The sequence below is a fragment of the Lactuca sativa genome, chromosome 3, assembly GCF_002870075.4.
Source record: "Lactuca sativa cultivar Salinas chromosome 3, Lsat_Salinas_v11, whole genome shotgun sequence".
NCBI lineage: Eukaryota > Viridiplantae > Streptophyta > Magnoliopsida > Asterales > Asteraceae > Lactuca > Lactuca sativa.
In genome coordinates this window covers 25,774,968-25,794,789 of record NC_056625.2, presented here as the reverse complement: position 1 = coordinate 25,794,789, position 19,822 = coordinate 25,774,968, and the positions used below count along the sequence as shown (strand labels likewise).

The following is a 19,822-nucleotide window of genomic DNA, read 5'->3' as shown; positions in this document are numbered from 1 at the left end:
AACCAAACAACCACTTGAGCCTCCTTTCTCCCTGACGGAAATGCAAAACTTATCCCAGTTTCAAAACCGATCATGCTTCCGCATTCCGGGACAATTCTCTCCCACTTAGCTTTGCCTAAGTCTTCATAATACATGAAAATTGGAGAATTCCCAAACCTTCTCACTTTCCAACTGGTACTCCATTACTAGTCAATCCCAAAAGATCATCCACTTCCAAGAACCAGATGAGCACTTTCTGAATTTTAGTGAAACTTTGAATCCCAGTGAAACCGACAATCTCTAATACTTGAATGATCCCACACTCAAATCTTGAAGACCTAAAGATAGATACTCCAACTAATACCTCAGCAACGAGCTACTTCCTTTAGCGCCTTCATCCGCCAATCAATAACAGTTACTAAAACCACTGAATCCTGATAATGCTCAATAACCATCCTGTGGGACCCTGTCCGCAGACCTCCCACATAATACCCTTCTTCCCAAGGTGCTCCAAACAAATCTCCTGTTCCCGAGCTCTAGAAATCACATCATTCTGGGTCTTGCACCCCGACTCACTCACCAACCCAGTCATCTACAGCTGAACAACAGTAACTGAAGCAATATCTGCCCAAAACGAGCTACAACTACTCCTAAGACATAGTCTCCAAATCAAAAGTGCAGTAGATCACACAATCAATCCTTACCGCTCGATAAAAAAGATCCCAGACGAATCAGACCTTACCTCCCATGGGTTGGAACGGTAATTGCGTATGCCTCACAAGATACCCATGCCACATCAGCCCACTTGCACACACCAGCGCTAACATGTTGTCGCTGACCATTGCGACCAACAGTCCCCGAGTCGAAAATACAACCTAACCCCAAAGGTCACAAACGTGCTCACTCCTTCGAACACGAAAAAACTGAAAGGGCACAATCCTTGCCCTATAAAACGACATTCCAATCTATCAATTGACCATTCTACTTCTAGCTGCAAAACCCTAGATGAACATAATCATCACTCCTTTCCAGAGTCCCCGCGACTCACATTCCGGCCTCGAGCAAAACCCCCGAAGCCGCAAATCTAGAAACTCATGTGCTAGCCTCTCCCGCTCAACCCGCGGAATGTAACGAGTACAAAACATCTCCCTGATCCCAAGTAACTGTAGCTCTCTTCTTACCAGAATATGTCCCAGTAACAAGTCTCGGTATTGGAAAGCTCGACCAGCTCCTCCCCCTGTCATCGTTACAACTGATGTAGCTGATGCGAAAACCGTCTCAGCAATGGTTGCATGACACTCGTCGAAATACTCAACCATGGCGGTCTTGATAGACCCAATCATCTCCGACAACTGTCCCTGGAAATCTCGATCACCTCATCCCGGATGATCTCACTAACACGATCCTCCGACAATATTGGCCTATTCTGGCTGCCAGCTCCCGATCCTAACCCGAATCCGGTCTCAAGACGTCTCGTAACCACCACCTGATAATACACCATAGAGATCTCGAATAATCCATACAATAGCAGGGAACCAACTCCCAACTAAACCCCAGGGGTTGTGACTTCCTTGCTACGCGTATGGGTCCTGTGCTTTTAGTAGTACAAGCCCATACTACCTTCTACACCTACCCATATTAGTCTCAAGTATCACCACAACACACTAACAATATACATAAACATAGCGAGCGCTCAATATTTGCTCATAGAGGACTGCTAAATATCTCATAACTGGCCTCCCGGCCTCTCACAACCCACCCATGAAACTTCCACCAACCCTGCAACACTCGTGTATGCTATCCATACATAACGCTAGACCCTATAGACTTTTGAATACCTGATCCTACCCTAAGCCCTTCATCAAACAAGAACAAGAAATAAGGCCAAACCAAATATTCTCAGGCTATAAGATCTTAATTATGTACAGCCGTGATGCATACACTAGACAACTATGGTAATGATGTCAATTTCATATAAGGAAAAACCCTAGGCTACCGAGGATCATACAATCAGGCAATTCTATCATGCAATTCCTGAAGATCCCTAACATAGTACTAGCATGCTATTCTAACATATCACAAAATCAAATAATCCGCAAGGTATTTTGGGGTCTATTCACGAGCTCTGGCTCATCATACACTTGCATCCTCCTTTATTATTTTGAAAATCATTTTTTTTAATTTTGTCCTTAGTTTGAGACTGGAGACACATGAGTGTTTCATCCAATTCACTCAAACCAAGGCTCTGATACCAACATGTAACACCCATAAAATTCAAGCCAATTTAAACTTTTTACCCCCCAGAAATTCAAATATCGTCATTTGGCTTCCCGTAACCAACACCCCGCTAACTATTATTTGATTTTGGACTATAATAATATAAAATAATAATAATAATAATTACTTCTCGGGGTTTCGGGTTTATTATTTAATTATTCTATTTTAAACGGGATGTTATAGGTTGTCACGAGGTAAGGATGATCAGATTCACAATTATTTTTTCCTCACTCCGCCACGGCGTGCCTAAAGGATGGTCACAACGTGGTGAGCGGCTGAGGTGACCTTTATATGTTGATTTTGATTTTGACCATTGAGTTTTTTTACCAAGTTTGGCTTTTGGTCAAATTGAGGGTTTTGGGATATAGTTTGAGTTTTGGTCCCTGTTTGTTGTATAGGTGACATATAGTGTCGGTTAGTGGATATGTAATCAATGTTGTTATCTTCTAGGCTGCAAGGTGAGTTTTATCACTATACTTTGTACTGCAGTATGTTTCCTTATGTGTATGATGTTGTTATGTTATAGTAATCTGTTAGACTGGTATATCTATTATGATTACATGTGCTTGCTTGCTATTGTTTTGATGCATATGTCGACATAGTGCGGTTGGGTTGAGTTGGGACAACTTTGTACTGTAGGACAACAAACTCGGGGGCAATACAACTGTAACACCCATAAAAATCAAGCCAAATTAAAAAAATTTCAACCATTTAAAAACATTAAGTTATTACAAAGTCTTATGAAAATATTTTAAACATCTGAGTATCCCAGAAATACAGATCATAAAACATGAGGAGGTGTATGATCACGCCTTCGCCTTCTCGCGATCATCTGAAGTACCTGAAACAAAAATCCAAAACTGTAAGCCCGAAGCTTAGTGAGTTTCCCCCCAAAACATCCACACACACAACAATATACATATAATCACAAACAACATACTATGGGTCCAATCAACCATCGGGTTGGAATACCCCAGGCCCTCAACCATCAGGTTGGAATGCCAACATACTATGGGTCCAATCAACCATCAGGTTGGGATACCCCAGGCCCTCAACCATCGGATTGGAATGCTAACATACTATGGGTCCAATCAATTATCGGGTTGGAATACCCCAGGCTCTTAACCATCGGGTTGGAATGCCAACATACTATGGGTCCAGTCATCCTTGAGATGGTATACCATCGGCCCACAACCATCGGGTTGGAGTGCCCACATATTATGAGTCCAATCAACCTCGGAATAGAATACTCACGGCCCACAACCATCAGGTTGGAATGCCCACATACTACGATTCCAATCATCCTCGGGATGGAATACTCACGGCCCACAACCATCGGGTTGGAAGGCCCAGGTCTGTTGGCTCTCGCATAAAGCAGATAAGCCTCAACCACCAATCAAACATGTGCACATATATCAGATAATCCCATAACAGTCTATAGACAGATAAACCGATCTAACAGATCATAACAACATAATAACATCCTATCTACCAGGATACTGATCTAACAGATCATACTAGCATAACATATCAGGATAACAATCCAAAAGCGCCAGCCTTGGTGCCTTAGACCCTTGAGTATAGTGAGGAAAACTCACCTCGCACTGCTGAAGTCCCGCGGACAAAACCCTAGCTGCTGGATGACAGATCCCCGAACTATCGACATCAAAACAACACCCAATTAATAATTGGGTTGCAAGCCCAAGGTCCAACTCACACTCCAAAGGCCCAATAGTCAACCAATGGACCAAAGCCCAACATATGGCCTAATTTTCCAAATTGGGCCCAACCCTTCACATGGGCCTTACCTTAAGGCCCAACTATCTATTCTGGTCCAAACACTTGGCATTCCAATGGTCCAATATCTCTTAATCATAAAGGCCTAATTATGGCCCATCTATATCCCAATTTTACAAATTGGGCCCAAGTACTTCACATGGGCCTTACCTTAAAGTCCATCCAAATATTTTAGTCCATTACTTGTTCTTGGATAGCCCATGAATAGCCCAATCACCAAAGCCCAATAGAAAGGCCCAACTCAAGGCCCAAGCAAAATTAGAGTTTTTCACATAAAATGTCGATTAGGGTTAAGTGTTTCTTACTTAACCCATTAAGGACTTAATCCATTAAGTCAATCACTCTACTAGATAAATCATATGGTGTGATCGGGTGTAATTCATAATTCAATTCCAATGGCCCAAAACATGGGTCCCGATAAGTCCAAACTAAAATCACCAAGATTAGGGTTTTCTAAACCCTAATCAAGGATTCCAACCCAATCGCATGCCCATTAGTCAAATGGTTAGGTTTTTAGATCAATTAGGGCTTCATTAGGCCAATTAGGGTTAAATAAGTCGGGCACCACCCACTACCACCTCGGGTAGTGGTGGTCAATGGCGGTTCACGGCGACGGCCACCACCTCGTGGTGGTAGTTAACTAGTTATAAATTTTAAACTAAATTTGTACAAGCATCTAAACATACAATCCAATCACAAAATGCACACCGCCATCAAACACGACGGTTGGTGGCGGTAGAAGGCGGCAGCCACCACCTCATGGTAGTGGTGGTGGATTTTCCTTGATTATTCCGGCTACGATACAATGATACAACATACATACAACAAATATCCAAAATAAATACTCAAGATAATTTACACACACAACCGCCCTTGTGTCGGCAGGCGATGGTCGAAAGTGCTAGCCACCACCTCATGGTGGTGGTGGTGGCTATCTTGTCATTTCCGGCCAAGTAACCACACATATATGCTTTCTGTTTGCGAAATAATCCCAGCGACCCACCTGGTGGTGTACGGAGGCAGCGTTGGCACTAGATGGCGGCAGCAACGACAATTCGTGATGATAGCCACCACCTCACGGTGGTGGTGGAGGTTTCTCTTGATCCTCTTCCCAACAACTCGTCAACACATGCGAGCAGAATACACACACCAACACCATATTAATCATACACATCTACCTCTCATGGTGGCTGGCGGCGGCAGAAGAACACGTTAGCGGCAGCCACCATGGTTGGCTACCATGGTGGTCCGCCTAGCTTCCCAGTCAATAGCGCATCCATATACACACTTCACGAACACGAGATGGCATAAGAGACGTACCCAATCACATCCACCTTCGCAGTGGCGCATGACAGTCGGAAGGTAGGTGTAAACTGCTACCGCTGCTCGGTATGACGATGACGGCGATAGCTTAGTGATAGAAAAGAACGGAGACGAGGGGCTCACAGTCTCCGACGAGGAACAATGGTGGTGGTATCGTGGTTTATCCCCTCAGCCTCTTCTGCCCCAACGTTCAATGCCCATCTCATCGATCCTTCAATAGTCAGTGGGAACTGAGGTGGCTCGTGACTTCGTCAATGGCTAGGAGGCAGCGGCGGCGACCGGTTGGAGATGTTATGGGTGGCAGCCGGTGGTTAAGGGATATAAGGTGGCGGTTGTTGAGTCCCTTAGGGTGAGGGTTAGGGTTACCGAGAGCTATATACCCGACACTTATAGAACTTCCTTCCATAATGACATGATCAATCCTTCCTTTCTCTTTTTCTTTCAAACTAAGTCCATAATTTACCCTTTCTACCCTGACTTTGGAAATCCCTTTCAAATCCAATCCGTAATTTACCCAACATCCCTCAGTTCTCAAAATCCATTCATAATATGTCCAATACTTATGAAATGCCCCCTGCCTTCTAAAAGTACTTACAAAATAAATCCTAAAATTACACTTTAACCACTCGAAGATTCAAATCTTATCCTTTGGCTCCCCGAAACCAAAAACCCGCTAATTATTATTTGATTTTGGCTACAATAATAATAAAAATTATATCTCGGGGTTCCGGGTTTATTATTTAGTTACTATATTTTAAAAGGGGTGTTACAACAATCTTGTGTTGTGGGCCCAGGGGTAATCCAATCCTATGAATGTGGGCCCGAGGGTAATCCATTCTTATGACTATGGACCCAGGGGCAATCTAGTTTTATATTATGGGACTGGTGTGCATGCATTGTATATGTATTATTGTATGGGGTATTTTCGGGGAACTCACTAAGCTTTGGATTACAATTGTTGGTTTTGATGTTTTCAGGTACTTCTGATGATCGGGGCAAGGCGAAGGCATGCTCGTACGCATCCTCCTGTTGTTTTATGTTTAAAGGATTATTTTGATACTCTGGTTTCTTTATGGATTTGATTTGAAAACAATATATGATTGTCTGATGAATTTATGAAAATATCTTTTAAAAATGAAAAAAATTGTCATGGTTTTTGGGATGTTACAAGTTGGTATAAAAGCCTTGGTTTGGGAGAATTGGATAAACACTTGTGTGATTCTAAACTCAAATTATTAATCTACAAAACATTTCATAATTAATATTAAAATAATTAAAGGAGAGGATGTGATATGTACATTCAGCCGAAGCCCATGGGAAGTTATTCCCCAAGATACCCACACTTGTTTTATGTGTATTGATGATATATTAGAAATACATGCTTGTTTATAGGCTAGGGATCATTAGGAATTGCATGATAGGATTTCCTAATTTATGATGCTTTATAACCTAGGGGATTTTTTGATATGCTATATGAAACTGACATTATTAATGTAGTTGCTTTGTGTGTGCATTATGATTGTACATTACTAAGATTTTATAGCCTAAGAATATTTCATTTAGCCGTATTTCATGTTCCTTGTATAGTTGTGGGCTTAGTGTAAAATCTATTATTCGACTGTCTATCGAATCCAGTGTTATGTATGATTAGCATGCACAAAGTGACTGAAAAGTTAGTGGAAGTTTCATGTGTAGTTATGGTTGTTAGAAAGTCAGCGTAAGGAATTGTTAGTTACTCTTGAGAGAGTTGATATATGATGTATGTGTATCCCTGTTTCTTGGCCTTTGTATTCGGGAAATTCGTGACGATGCTTCGAGACAAATACGGGTAGGTGTGGAATGTAGTATGGTTTCGTACTACTGGAAGCACATGATCCGTACTCGTATTGAGGAAATCATGAATTTCCAAGGATTGAGGGATCAAGTAGTGATGTGTTAGAATATAAAGTGATTGTATAATATGTTCCAGTTTATGTTCAGTATGGAGATCACGAGAGGTTCAGGATCAGGACCTGACGGCCCGGAGAGACCATGATTGGCTGATAATGAGATTCATGAGATGATCACCACTCAGTGACTATGATAGTTGGTAAGGCGATCCCGAAGATGTTTGGGTTTGTCAAGACCGCCATTATTGAGTTTTTTGAGGCTGTTGTTGCCGCAACCATTACTGTTGCAAGATTTCAAGGGAAAAGGATGATGTAGTATCTAGACTTCAGCAACACGAATCCCCCGAGTTCGACGGGTTCAAGGACCCGATCGTCTCCATAAGATGGATATCTGATGTGGAGGGTTGTTTCTTCACATGCTCATTCCTGGAGGACCAAAAGGTCAAGTTGTTGGATTTTGTGTCCAAGCTAATAACTAAATTAGTATATACTTGAATTATTAGCAAAGTCCTTTTAGGTTGCCCTCAGGCCTAGTAACTGTATAGGATCACTTTTACAAAGAGAATGATTTATTGATCTATTATATGATTAATAAATAGCAATAAATGAATTTATTAATATGATATGGAAAAAATATATTAATTAGAAATAGTATTATTTAATTAATAATTAATCAGAAATTAATTGGAATTAATTTTGGGATTAACTGGATTAATTAAAAGTGCAAGAGCTGAAGTGTAATCGTTCAATAGTTTAACAAATTAGGGTTCCAGAACCTTCCTTGGAAGGGTGGATGAAATTAGGGATATTCTAGGGTTTCTGAAATATTCCCTAAAGATAAATAGGAAGCTGGATAATTACAAATTTGAATTAATATTATTTTATTCAAATTAGGCTTATCTAGGGTTTCCTAAATCCACTATATAAAGACCCTTCAACCTATTATTTTCGGCCATCTCTTTATTCCTAAGGATAGCCGAAATTTCTCCACCCCCTCTCCTCTCTGTTTAAGCCTCCTTGTTGCTAGGGTTGGGTGTGAACCATCAGAGACACGAGATTTTTGGTGCTAGCTTCCAAGTAACTTCAAGAAAGATTATGATTGATTATCTACCAGTATAATCAAGAGGTATGTAATTCTAAACCCATTTGCTATTTTCGAAATACCTATGGTTCTTGATATTCAATTGGTTATTGTATTCAATAGTGAAAACATAGATCCTTTAGGTTGCATGAGAACTTAGGGTTTAAGTTTTTCCACCAAAATATGTTTTTTGTAACCTATAAATCCCATCAGTGGTATCAAAGCGGTTTTTTCAATTGAATATGCATAATAGTTGAATAGATGAAAATCAGGTTTTATACAAATTAAACCTTAAAGGATGCAAATTTCGACTTAGGCTAGGGTTCTTGAAACCCTAGCCTCCACCCTTTAATTTCAAAATTTCTAGGGTTTCATAAGGTTTCCTGATTTGATAATTATTACTTTTAAATTGTTTAAAATAGTATAATTAAAACTGGATAACCCCTTTTCCCTTGATTTTCCAAAAATTCAGTCGAATTTCAAGTATGCCTCATTCACAAAGATGAAATATAAGGGACATATAAGTAAACTACCTATAAAATTGTAACTGAATGGGTGTCCACTCTGACCCACCGCTTCCTTGTTTGGTGGAGGGTCGTTAGCAGAACAGATTTGATAGGACATTAACTTCGTTAAATGTATAATGCTATTAAAGTACTAGAACTCATTTATTAAATCCCAATCTAGTTACTTTAGGGAAAATGAGAATTTGTATGCTAATCCATGAAATTGCACATTATGTTTTATCTATCGTTAGTGGAGCATGTGTGGTTAACCGACACACTAATAGGAACTATAAAGAGTAATAATGGGCATCTCGAGAATATTCATTGTTAATGGAGCGTGTGTAACTACCGACACATCAATATGAGATGATAAATGACATCGAGGTTGTCAAGCATATTTGCATGGTTATTCACATCTTGTTGTGATCCTCGGTATCCCAGTCATAAATAGAAGAGCATAATCTTAGATTAAACATGCCATTGATAGATTCAATGAAACTCAAAAGATCTTGGAATTTCATTTTTATTCAAATTGGTAAATTGCTTTACTTATCTTTATAAAATTTGAAATTAGATTAATACATCCATCTTCTAGATTGTGAATTGCATAGTTAAGTCATAGACATAATTATTTATTATAGGTTAAAATATTAAGGATTGTTGTCATCTAACTAAAACTAATTTTTCTCTATATATGTCTACTCCTGGTGATGCTTCTGGTCCTTTGTCGTCTACCCACCACTCGGGTTTCTCCCTACTCTCGATCGTGCCCAAGGCGACATATGATGACACCAACTACAACGAATGGATGCGTAATATCAAGATGGCTCTTAGATTCGAGGGAAAAGAGTATGTCCTTGAAGAAAAACTTATTGAAATCAATGAAGCCACTGCTACTCCAGAACAACTTGCCTCCTACAAGAAACATTACGACGATGCAACAAGGGATGCTAACCGATTTTAAGTAAGATTTACGGATGATTATAGCAGTTATGGTTATATCTACTAGATCAAACATAAATAAGAAACTTTTGAAAAGTTCAAGGAGTTTAAACATGAAGTCGCGAGTCAATTGGTTAGGAAGATGAAGATTCTCCGATCTGATAGAGGATGAGAGTATCTTAGTATCGAGTTCTACGACTACCTCAATGAATGTGGAATAGTTTCATAATTGAATCCTCCTAGGAAACCACAACTTAATGGTGTGACTGAGAGGTGTAATTTGACCTTTTTGGACATGGTTCCTTCCATGATGAGTCGGGACACTCTTCCCATTTCGAATGGGGGGTATGCCTTAGAGACAGCCGCCCATTTCCTCAATCTTGTCCCTACTAAGAAGGTTGCCAAAACACCTCATGAGATGTGGACATGGAAAGTTCCCTCGTTAGCACATATTAAAGTCTGGGGTTGTGAAGTTTTCATTAGACGAGAGAATCGTGACAAGCTAGAAGCTAGAAGTGAGAAGTGTATTTTCATTGGCTACCCATAAAAGTCTTTTGGATACTTGTTCTACATACCTAGTGAAAACGTGGTCTTAGTAGCACGAAGAGGAGTCTTTCGTGAGAGAGATCTCATATGCAAAGAAGACAGTGGAAGCACAATTGACCTTTAAGAGACGTAAGAGTCAACCAATGAAGGAACCTTAGAAGATACTAGCGTTCAACCAGATGAAGAAATTCCAGTTGACCTGGTTGACAATTCATTTCCTCTTCATTGCTCCAGTAGAGTTAACATGCCACCTCAGTTTTATAGTTTCCTTATAACTATAGATGGTGAAACATTTATCGGTTATCGTACATTGGTAAATTTTGAAGAACTAGGTAACTACAAAGAAACAATGGCAATCCCTTAGTTTTTGTAAGTGGAAAGAGGGAATGGACAACGGGATCAAGTCCATGTATGATAACCAAGTTTGTAATTTGGTTGATCATGTACCTGGTCTCAAGACAGTCGGGTGCAAAAGGATCTTCAAGAAGAAGACCAACATAGATGGAAAGGTACCTACCTTCAAGGCACGACTGGTTGCGAGGATTTACTCAAACCCAAGAGATTGACTCACTACTAGAAAAAAGGTCTTTTACGACGCTCATTGCGCGTCGTAAAACACTCAGACGATGCGCAAATGCGCGTCAAGGAAGGCCCTGTCATAACGAGAGACGACGTGTTTTTGCGCGTCGTCTATAGACGACGCGCATTTATGACACGCCATGCGTATCATTAAATCCGTTGTCAAGAAAGGCCATGTCATAAATGAAGATGACACACATTTTTGCGTATCGTAATTTTTATTTTTATTTTAAAAAAAAATTATTTATAGATTTACTAATTTTCAAATTAAATTTGCATTTAATGTCTCATAATATAAAATAAAATACCATATACATAAAATACAATCCATTGCACACAAGTTAATGTCATACAAATAATCATTCCAATAGTAGACAAATGGATAAATCTCAAAGGGTTCAAAAATATGTTTGTCTTCTAATATGTTCAAAAATATGTTTGCCTTCTTCAACATCTCAACCATATCTTCTCCAGACTTGAAGTTTTGTCCTAAACTATTAGGAGATTTATAATCCAAATTTTACTTTGTACCTAATACAAGAAAAGAAATAAATATAAATGTCAACTAATCAATCACATGAATATTTACTCAGGTATCATAGAGAAAGTTGCTTTATATTTTAATGGCATGCCTATAACTTTGTAAAAGGGAGAATTTAAGAAAACAAAAATATAATGATATTGTAAATAAGTTGATGAAAGTATGTTGTTATTTCTTAAATGCAACCAATGTTGAGAGCATATGAGAGGAATGATAATTGACCAAATGCCATCCCACAGTTGACTGCATACACCTCTGACCTGCAGTACTTGAGGGCAATTTCGGAAATTAATAAATCATCAGTAAATAACCTAAAAAGGATAAAAATGAATGATTTTGATTTCTTACAGCCATGATGTCAACAATGGCGTATGCTTCTGTTTCAGACCGTAGTGTCTCCATTTTGTCATTCTACAAAAGAAAAAAAAATCAAAATCTTTATTGACTTATTTCTTGTATTTAGTAATTTAACCTTAAAAGAAACAAAAAAAAAAAGAAAAAAAAACAAAAAAAAAATCACCTGTAAAGATAAATAGGCTTAGCTGGATTATCATAATCCAACCATATAAAATGAGCAACAAGAAGCTCAGTCACTGCAAGAACAATCTACAACAACAAAAATTATACTTAAATTCATTAAAAAATAAAGAATTTAAAATAGATAAATAAAAATACCGATGCCTAACATAAACCTCTCCCTCAAAGCTGCAGCCTCTGTGAGGCCATCACAACACCACATCCAATCGAACCACTTTCATTCCCACATATAAACATTTCTTCATCTTCCTGCCACGTTACTTGCAGATAAGTAATCAGTCTTGAGAATCCAACTGTCAAGTTAGGTTAAAACTTAGAATCAACCACAAAGCTCTTTCAAGCCCTTCTGTTGTATATTGACTCACCTGCACCACAGAACATAATTCCACAACCTCTTTCTTTCGTTTTTTATTTTTTTTATTCTTATCCTCTTTTCCTTGAAAATACTGTTCTGGGATCTTCACCTTATTATCAACAATACAAGGCGTATAACCTCTAGTCAGATGATTTAACAACGTTGTTATCACCTACAAATCACAAACAAGTTAAATGTTTAAGAAGTAAGACATACTTGATCTACATTTTCATCTGCTGCAAGTACTATTATACCACGTGCTTTTGAAACCGAAACCTAAGAATATCAAAAGAAATTAACAAGAAAGATTTGAAGAATATGGTGGGCCCCAGTGTACCTGATTTACATCTGACATCCCCTTCATGGGAAAAGACAGTGTGGGTCAGCTTAAAGATTGTTGGAAGAATAACACTTTTTGCAGAAGTGTGTATGCCAAAGGTGCGAAAAAAAAGGAAAAAGGAAAAAAGATTTCAATTTTACCTTTTTCAAGTCAGCAAGTATAAGAGGACTACCACTTCTGCATATAACTGAAGTGCCCATGAAGCTGTACTCAAGTTTTGCTATATCCATCTCCATCTCCTCCTTGTCTCTTTCCACCAGGACAACCACCACACCACCACCAATGCTCTTGTTTGCTATTGCCAGCTGCTTCAAAAGTGAACCCTGTAGTTGACCAAAACATTATCTTCTTTTGACCTTTGTGCATAAAGTAACTAAATACCAAGACTTATTACCAATTTGTCACTCCATCCAAGAACAAGTATGTGGTTGCTTTCAATTACTTCACTTTTCCCTTTTCGTAATGAATCTACTTTCTCTGAGATAGCATCTGAAACAAGCCCTAGCATCATTGAAAATATCAACATCCCTCCTGAACTTATGGAGACTGAAACAATTCTTGATCCAGTGCCAACTCTATATGCATGATTCCCTAAATCTGCCACAAATGTCCAAGAAAGCCAAAGGGCTTCTGCAAGACTACCATCACTTACAGCATAAAGTGCTAAACCACCAAATGCAATGAGAAAGATGGTTGTAAAGAGAAGAGCATGTAGTTTTGCGTAAGGTTAGATAGAGAAGCATACATCCACCATGTATGAAATTCTTTTCTTTAATGGAACCTCTTCTTTGTTGTTATTTGAACGTTTTGAGAGGTTCTTGATTTTAGGAAGATCATCAAGATATTTGTATAATACAAAAGGTGTCACAAGAGTAAACAGAACAGTGTAGAGAGCAATGTTTCGTCTGTCAGTGTCACTTTCATGTTTGAAAATCTCCATGATTTCATCATGAGGAATGTCTTTATTCAAACAAGTTCTATGAAGATCATAATTCTCTTCCTGTATGGAGAATAAACAGGCTTTAACAAAATCATCTGTTTGCAAGAGTACAGAGTCAAAGAACTTGATACCTGAAGCTTTCTGACTTCATTCCTTAATGTTATTGCATAAGATGCAAACACAGCACATAAAAGTGTAAGTTGCATTAAGAAATAAACATGGCATCATCAGACACTAAACATTAAAATGCGGGATAGATTCTCTGAGGGCTCCCTGCAAAATAACAACATGACATTACAGACCTATAAAAAAGATTCAAGTGATAAGTTCAATACATTTAACTCACACAGACAAATTTGGATTTTTAATGGGAAATTAGGAAATGGAACACAGTTTAGCTTTATATACCCGCTCAGATTAGGACTGTATACATATAAATTCTAATAGAGAAGAATAATTCACCAGGTTACGTATCAAGGAACTCCTGATCCTGGCGTTTTTGCGAGCAGGAGAAGATGAGCTCAGGGAAGACGAAGAAGTCAAATTAGAAACTGGAGCTTGAGTGAGCACTGGCGGAACGATTCTCTCCGATTTAGAATCTTACCCCGGCACTGGTGAATGTGACGTACTCGCACTCGCAGTAGCTGATTGCATTTCGTTTCCCCCTATGGTAGCCAAACTCTTAGGCATCGAAGCGCTTCGAACCGGAGAAGGAGAATGAGACGAAACAGGCGGTTGTTTCCTCCGATTATAGAAAAAAGCTTTTCTCGAAAAAAGCTTTCCATGTTCATCCTTTCCATGTTTCTAATTTATCCATAATTTTATGATCTATGTATTGCTCTATGGCGTACACCTTAACTCCGATTATAGAAAAAAGCTTTTCTCGAAAACCTAGAAAGATTAAGATTTAAGAGAGATTGAGAGGGAGAGTTGAATCTATGAGGTTTGGAGGCGGTGGAAGTGGATGTACGGTGAAGACGAAGGCGTGTTAGGAAGGGGAGATATGGGATAACAGAATACATAGACAATAAGGGCAATTAGAGAGTCGATGCTGGTGGTGGCGATTAGGGCTTCCAAAGGGAAGGGATAGAGACTGCAGAGGTAGAGGAAGATGGCTGCTTCAAAAGGATTAACAGCCTCACAATTCTATTAGGGTTCATTTCTAGAGGATTGTAGAAGGAGAAGAAGGAGAGGGATGAGATGGAAATACGAGAGTGAGAAAAAATTAGGGTCGGATTTAGGAACCCTAAATCATCGGCTCAAATTGATAACTGGGAGGTAAGAACCCTAAATCCTCAGCTCATTAGGATCGAATTAAGAGTGTAAGAACTTGTTGGAACTGAGAATTAGGTTTTTGGTGGAGGTTATGGATCGAGGAATTGAGGAAGCTGTGGATGAAGACGAATGCCCTAATTCGAAGAGGCGGGGAATTTTTGGGATGAATAGGCGGCGGGGGGGGGGGGGGGGGGGGGTTAATTTTATGGATTTCATTTTTCCCCCTAAAAAACGTGTGTTTCCTTAAAAAAAAAAACTATAAAGCTACACTGTTACACGACGCACATTTTTTGATAGGTGCCCTCCGTATTTTTTTCTAACATTAATTTTTGGGCACGCAAAAATACGGGTCCTCTCTCCGTCAAATTTTGGAAAACTAACATTAATTTTTGGGGCACGCACAAATGCACGTCCTCTATCAGTGTGTATCATTAATTGCGCGTCGTAAAAGGCTATTTTTCTAGTAGTGACTATGATGAGACCTTCTCACCATTGGCTAAGATATAATCTATTAGGATAATGCTCACCATAACTGCCTTTCATGACTATGAAATATGGCAGATGGATGTCAAAACCGCTTTCTTTAATTGGAAGTTGGCTGAAGATGTTTACATGAGTCATCCAGAGGGGTTTATATATGCAAAGTTTCCTAATTTAGTGTCCAAGCTTAAAAAATCCATTTATGGATTGTAACAAGCATCTCGCAGCTGGAATCTTTGCTTCTTTGAGAAAGTCAAAGAGTTTGGTTTTTCTAGAAGTGAGGATAAGTCCTGTGTGTACGTCAAAGCTAGTGGGAGTATATTAACTTTTCTAGTATTGTATGTTGATGATATACTACTCATAGGAATCGACATTCTAACCTTGTAAGAAATGGAATCTTGTGTAACACCCATAAAATTCAAGCCAATTAAAAACTTTTTAAACAATACAAAACCCATTAGTTATTACAAAATTTGTTTTCAAAATGTATCATATCAGAGTATCCCATAAACAAAGTCATAAAAAGTGAGTAGTTGTACGATCACGCCTTTGCCTTGCCACGATCCCCTGATGTACCTGAAACTGTAAGCCCGAAAGCTTAGCGAGTTACCCCCAAAATACCGATACACATACAGTCCACATAACCATGTCTGCAATATCATATCATCACATACTGAAACAGCATGTAATGGTCCACAACTTTACAAGATGGACTACCCTTGGGCCCTCAGTACAGGTTTGGAATGCCTACCGGGCCCTCAGCTCGTATCTGGAATGCTCCCGAGTCCTCAGTATAAGTTTGGAATGCCTACCATTCGATTATTCCAATCCAGTTCCCATGGCCCATTATCACATAGTCATAAAGACTCAATTATGGCCCAATTTTCTAAATTGGGCCCAAGTCCTTACATGGGCCTTATCCTAAAGCCCATCTACTTTGTTTGGTCAATTAGCTTGTTCTTAGATAATCCATCAATAGTCCAATCACCAAAGCCCACTAGGAAGGCCCAATTAAAGGCCCGAGTGAGATTAGCGCTTTCACATGAAATGATGATTAGGGTTAAGTGTTTGTTACTTAACCCATTAAGAAATTAATCCATTAATTCTATTATTGCCTTAAGCTAGTTTGCCAATGATTATTAATTATTATTTTAGGTTTAATAATTAATTCTCGTGTGTGTCTCAAACGATTCCCACAATTAGGGTTTTATGCCCTTAGGGTTTTCCAAACCCAAATTAGGGATTACCAACCCAATACTAGCCTATTAGTCCAATAGTTGGGCTTTTAGGTCACATTGGGCCTTATTGACCCATTTGGGTTCCATTGGCCCACTAGGGTTTCCTTGGGCCCATTAGGGTTTCATTACTCCCACATTGTCCAAACATCCCCCAAACAAGTCCAAAACACAAACAGAGCACACCGCCACCCAACACGGCGGCTGGTGGCGGCAGCCACCACCTTACGGTGGTCGTTTAGACTTTTCTTTTCATTATGCCGATACAGATTACAATACAATTTACGATAATAACTAAATAACACACACATACACACTCATAAACTAACACACACACACACAGACACCCTTGTGGTGGCCGGTAGGGGTGTCGAACGGGTAAAATTTTCGGGTTTCGGGTAGAACGGGTCGGGTAGAATAAGTATTTCCTTAAGAAAATAATACCCGATACCCGACCTATATTGTAATTCGGGTTTTCAGGTTTCAGGTATTCTGGTTTGAGGTCGGGTCGGGTAATTATCGGGTATACCCAAAAATTTCTTAATTGAAACTTATTGATAATTTTTTTTACATGTTAGTTGGTTTAATTAAGAATCGGGTAGGAAAATACTCCATACAATTAACAAGTACATATATAATAACAATACAAATCATTATAATATGTTATGTACTTTTTTAATTCCAATCCGTGCGATAGTGAGAAACTGAGAATTATGATGACGGTTCAGGACTTCAGCTTCAACGTCGTATTCCCTTTGCAAGTTTGCGTCGACTGTCGAGCCGTCGTCCATAAGAAGGAAACGAAGGGTTTTGTTTTATTTGAAGTATGCGTACGTGACTGCATTGTATATTTGGTATTATTTAAAAAATGAATTCAGGTATTCGGGTATACACGAAAATAAATATTCATACCTAAAACCCTACCTATATTATTATCGGGTTAACCTATTACCCGAATGTTCATACCCGTTACCCGTTCTACCCGACCCATTCTACCCGAATTCGAAACGGGTCGGGTGGGTAGAACGGGTTTCAGGTTTTTTCGACAGGCCTAGTGGTCGATGGTAGTTCATGGCGACCATGGTGGTTTTTCCGTGGTTCCCAGCCAAAAGGCACACCCACACTAGTACAACAATCACCAAAACACGCAACCACATGAGCTGAACCCGGAAAAATCACACCCATTAGAAATCTCGGTGGAGGTAAGCGGTGGCTGATGGGTTTCACGACAATAATGACACCACTGTCATTTTTTTCCGACCTAACGTTGCATCTTCAACTTCAACCCCGACTACACCGTCGACAGGAGCACCGGAAGTTAGGCAATAGTGTGGAGGTAGCGGTCAAGCTCCGCTATGAAAATGGTCGGCGAGTAGCGGCACCCGCAAGCCTTGCTCACTCGATCCTCCACGGCTATGACATCGGGTCTGGTCTGTGGCTCTCATCTCTAACAACAGCAAACATAGCAATGGTTATCGAAAAGGCATCGGCAACAGCTGAGTGCTGCTGTGAACGTTGCCAGAAAAGAATAAGGATGCGAGGAAAACGGAGAGTGGCAGAACGGCTGTGTTTTTCGACGAAGCAGCAGGCAAAACGGGCTGTCGGACTAGGTGACGCACACGCCGACTGAGGAGGGTTCCAATGGTGGTGGCGGCTACCGGAAGTGAAGAAGGAGGGAAGGTGGTAGCTGTTGAAGATGAGAGGGAGGTATAAGGGTGGCGGCTACACTATGTTGCTAGGTTTAGGGTTAGGACGAGGGGAGTGACAGGTTATAAGTCCCGCACATTCTCAAACATTGGCCCATATTGTCACTTTCAGTCCCTCCTGCTTTATTATTTTTAATTCAAATCCCAACATTTTCCATTTGGCCCTTACCCTCATAATTCTTTTCAATATAAATCCAATAGTTACAAAACAATCCATCCTCTACAAAGGAGTCTCAATTAAGATCCTTAAATTACCATTTCCACCCTGGCTTCAAGAATCCTTCCCAGAATAAGTCTGATACTTACTCTTTAACCCTCAGAAAACAAAAGTATATCCTTTGGCACCCTAAAACCAACACCCCATGTTAGAACAAAGTTCTATCAGGATCGATAGATTCTAAGCAAGCTAATGATTAAGAACGTACTAAAGAACACGAGTATGGCTTTGAATATGTCGTATGATTAATGCTTCAACACCTCAGAAGAGCTCGATTAAGAACTTCAACTATAGAGGTGTTTTAGGGTTACAAAATAATGAACGTGATAATCAACAACATATAATGCATACATGCATGCATATATATAGAATAACCCTACTAGCTAATCTAGATAATCACGGATGGACATGTCCAATCCGGATGCAAAACGTAAGGCCCAAGACGCAACATAAACGGACTCAACAATCTCCCCATTTGCATCTTTGGAGCCGAAACCTCAATTCTGTTTAGCAACATAAGACTTCTTCACAATATTGAACACTCTCGGTATGATGGCCAAAAGATGATAGAGAAACGTAATATACCACCGAAACATGTCGGTAAAATTCTTCTTGTCAGCCTCTGAATTATGCTTGCACCGATGTATTATGTTGATGATGTGCTCCAAACAATCAGTAGAAAATAAGTGCTTATCTACCAAAGCAAACAAAAATCTGTGAGCTTCACCTTTAATAAACATCACAGTGAGATTTGTTGAATCTATTTGGCCCATCTTCATCTTGTTCACATCCCCTGGCTTTGGTGTAGTTTTGACCGTTGGCTTCTTGTTCAAAACCTTTGCTATCTCCTGATCCATAGTTGCAACTTCATAGATGTAGGAGGCCAACATTCTCTTTAAGTGTTCCAGAATCGGCTCATATTCCATCGGATTAGTGAGCAGAATGTTGTATAGCAAAATCCAATCATGGGGATTGATATTAGGAAGGTCTGCAAGAGAGATAGTCGACACCGTGTTTGATGTACCACGAGTGATCTTGAAATTGACATTGATAAATCTCCCAGCAGATGAGGGTTTGAGAACCTTGACTGTAATGATCTTCTGTGCACTCTAATTCAAGTACTGCGGTTGGCCATACTTCAGATAGAAGTCAATTAGCTCTCGGTCAACCTTCGGATGAGGAAAAGGAACCTCAGCAGTTGAATCAAAACAATGGAATGTGAACGCCTTCCTTGTAACTGGCATGTCAAACTGTGAGTCCTTTGAATTATCACAGTC

General features: G+C 39.6%; 1 pseudogene; it reads right to left on the bottom strand.

Moving 5' to 3' along the window:
• Window positions 1-12,430: 12,430 nt before the first annotated feature.
• Window positions 12,431-19,471, bottom strand: LOC111884137 (probable ion channel SYM8; annotated as a pseudogene).
• Between the last annotated feature and the right edge of the window lie 351 nt (window positions 19,472-19,822).